General features: G+C 39.5%; 1 pseudogene; it reads right to left on the bottom strand.

The window, feature by feature from the left end:
* Window positions 1-2,802: 2,802 nt before the first annotated feature.
* LOC125919291 (protein mago nashi homolog 2-like) lies at window positions 2,803-3,305 on the bottom strand (annotated as a pseudogene).
* Window positions 3,306-3,824: the final 519 nt, after the last annotated feature.

The raw sequence follows: 3,824 nt of genomic DNA, 5'->3' as shown, positions 1-3,824 counted from the left end.
AAAAACTGAGAACAAACTGAGGGTTGATGGGGGGTGGGAGGGAGGGCAGGGTGGGTGATGGGTATTGAGGAGGGCACCTTTTGGGATGAGCACTGGGTGTTGTATGGAAACCAATTTGACAGTAAATTTCATGTATTAAAAAAAAAAAAAAAAAAAAAGATTCTGTCCTTCCTTACTGCAGTGGCTCTAATAAACTTTCATTGATTAGTAGGCTTTCATTGATTAGCAGGTTTTCATTGATTAACAGGCTTTTCTGGTGTTCTTTTGGGGAATGGAAAACTTTTGTTTACAAAATACTGTTGTTGACTCCACTGTTGGTATTTGTCATTTTTTAATTAATTAATTTCTTATTTTTTAAAATGTTTTATTTATTTTCGAGAGAGAGAGAGAAAGAGAGAGAGAGAGAGAGAGAAACAGAGTGCAAGTGGGGGAGAGGCACAGTGAGAGGGAGACAGAATCTGAAGCAGGCTCCAGGCTCTGAGCTGTCAGCACAGAGCCCAATGCAGGGCTTAAACCCTCTAACCATGAGATCATGGCCTGAGCCAAAGACAGATGCTTAACCAACTGAGCCACTCAGGCGCCCCAGTATTTGTCATATTTGAATGTTGGTAAGTTTTTCCTTGATAGTTCCTTAAATAAAGGTTGCTTAGTTTCCCCTGGGGGGAGTTGGATCTGTCCTGGGTAAAGGTCAAATGAAGATTACCTTGAGTTTTAAAAGTGTCTCTAGGGGCGCCTCGGTGACTCAGTCAGTTAAGCATCTGACTTCGGCTCAGGTCATGAACTCACAGTTTGTGAGTTCGAACCCTGTATCAGGCTCTCTGCTGTCAGCGCAGAGCCTACTTTGGATCCTCTGTCCCCCTCTGTCGCTGCCCCTCCCCCCCTTTCTCAAATATACATAAACAGTAAAAAAAACAAAAAGGGTCTCTAGAGACTGATTGTGTTTTTGAGTTTCAATAGACCAGGACCCATTTTCCTTTCTTTTTATGAAAGTCTAACATAGAACAGACATTTGTTGAAGTACAAAATCCATATAGGAAGGGGCAAGATCATGAGCATACAGCTTAATGCACTTTCACAAAGTGAACCCCGTTCCGTAACCTGCACCAAGATCAAGAAACAACATTGCCGCAGAAGCACCTTAGAAGCCAGCCTTTTGCCCCCTTGCAGACAGTGCCATTCTCTTGCACAAGAGTGATCACCATCCTGCCTTTCAGCACTGTTAGTTAGGTCTGTTTGTACTTAAACGTCCTATAGTTTTCTGAATGACTTCTTTCATTCAACAATACATGTGTGAATTTCATGCATGTTTGTGTGTGGTTGTATTGATCATTCTCATTGTTGTACAGTGTGTCAATGTCTACAGTTTATTTACCTGAACTAATTTTAATATTATGTTAGCTTTTGGCTCTTGTTCTAAGCAGGTCTTGCATGTTAAGATCCCACACATGTAAGTGTAGCAGTCTTGGGATTTTAATGCTTCCGGGCGACTTTGTTTTTCTTCCAAGTTTCTGAGCAGCCAATAAACTAATTCATAGTTCCTAGTACTATGGGCAGAATCCTTCCCCGCAGCTTTTAAAAAATAAATAGGCTAGAAGGAAATTCTGGACCTTATGCAAGGGTTCAATTTTACTCTCTTGTTTCACACAGGCCTGAAGTCCTATCTCCTGTTCTGAGGGGACATATGTGGTTTATGTTAATAAATAACTACTCTCTTTCCAACATAAATTGTTATCACTATTAAATTATCCTCTTTATTACGTTTAAGTTTTTAAATTTTTTAAAATTTTTATTTATTTATTTTTGAGAGAGGGAGAGAGAGAGCATTAGCAGGGCAGGGGCAGAGAGAGAGGGAGACAGACGATCCAAGGCAGGCCCTGTGCTGACAGCAGAGAGCCCGCTGCTGGGCTTGAACCGATGAACAGTGAGGTCATGACCTGAACCGAAGTCAGACACTCAACTGACTGAGCCACCCAGGCGCCCCCACATTTAAGTTTTATTTTTATTTTTAAAATTATTTTATTTTTTTTAATGTTTATTTATTTTTGAGAGAGAGACAGACAGAGACAGAGCAGGAGTGGGAGAGGGGCAGAGAGAGAGAGGGAGACAGAGAATCCAAAAGAGGCTCCAGGCTCTGGGCTCCAAGCTGTCAGACAGAGTCCGACTCAGGGCTTGAACTCACGGACTGCAAGATCGTGACCTGAGCCAAAGTTGGACACTTAACCCACTGAGCCACCCAGGTGCCCCTACATTTAAGTTTTTAAAATTTAAACTCTACCTGAGCTGATATTTCCTTATCCACTTTCTTTTTGTCTGTGTGTTTTTTTTCAGGCTTTGACATGTTTTATTAGAACATAATTTCAACAAAAGGTTGCTTTTATTTACAGAATTTAATATGTGTGGGGACTGTCCAAACCACTTGGACCCAAATGAGAATAGACATTAAGCCTGTTTACATATTTTATTCATTTTAGAATGTTTATTTTTGAGAGAGAGCACGCAGGAGGGCTTGAGCATGAGTGGGAGAGGGGTAGAGAGAGAGGACAGAGAATCCCAAGCAGGCTCCGTGCCACCATCAACATAGAACCCACGCAGGGCTCAAATTCAGGAAAGGTGAGATCATGACCTGAGCCGAAATCAAGAGTTGGATGCCCAACTGACTGAGCCACCCAGGTGCCCCTGTTTATGTATTTTCTAATTTTTAATTGGTATATAAAAAAGTTTCACATTTATAAAAATCCCAGTATTATAAATGACAAACTCATCCCTTAATTAAATATAAAAACAGCTTTAAAAACATACAACTTAGATTGGTTTCATCTTGAATTGTAATCCAATAAGACTAAAAACTAAACATTCCAGGTCCTATAACAAATAGTAAAATACTTGAAGGCCTTCAGGATCCTTTGACTGATTTATGTCAATAAGAGAGCCTATTTTTTATTTTTCTTGCAGGGTCTACAAATAACTTTTTTGAAAATAAACAAGAGAACCTATTTTTGATGTGGTAAAAGAAATGTGTTCATCTCCATTGACAATTTTAAGCTCCAGGTGGCTAACTCTGTCCGAGGGGGGCCACAAAGCATCTTCTTTTGTAATTTTACTGTCATCAATAATTCTCTTCAGTTCTCCCATTACATTCTTGTGTATTTAAGCCCCCTTTCTGATCATGACATCATTTTTGTAATTGCTGTGGTTGGCATATGTAAGGTTTCTCTCTGGCTGAACCTCATACTCCAGAAACTCATGTCCAAGCTTGCCTTGTGCCCTACACAGCAGCACAGGTAGAAATCACTGGCCATAGTCATTTTTGTTCCCTCTTTTTGTGTTTACACTTTCAATTGCTCAGTTTTGACTTTTCCTTTCTTTTTTTTTTTTAATTTACTTGAGGTTTAACCCTCAAGCAGCACATAGTTGGATTTTACTTTTTAACTAGTATTTGCCTTTCATTATGGGGCATTAAGCCTTTTGCGCATGTGGTTATAACTGCTTTGTATATCTTCTGCTATCGTGCTTTATATCTTTTGTGCAACCTTGCTCTTTCTTTCGTCTTATCTTTGCTCTACAGATTTTCTTTAATTTGCTGTTATCTTTTCCAGAGACTTGGAAGAGATTTTGTGACTGTTTTAATTTTGTGACAGTTTTCGTAGGTTTTGTTTTTAGTGAAAGGAATTTTTAGCCTATATTTCTAAAATTATCAAAGTAAAAAAATTAAATGATATATTTTGCTCCATTTCTTCGTGTAGAGAGACAGGTCCTAAAGGTGCAGTGATGAGAGAATTGCAAAGCAGGGGGCTAAGACTCTCCAGAGCCGAAGCATCGCTCCC

Source organism: Panthera uncia, chromosome B4 (genome assembly GCF_023721935.1).
Source record: "Panthera uncia isolate 11264 chromosome B4, Puncia_PCG_1.0, whole genome shotgun sequence".
NCBI classification, from domain to species: Eukaryota; Metazoa; Chordata; class Mammalia; order Carnivora; family Felidae; genus Panthera; species Panthera uncia.
Note: the sequence above shows the minus strand (reverse complement) of the source record. Positions and strands in the feature narration are given on the sequence as shown.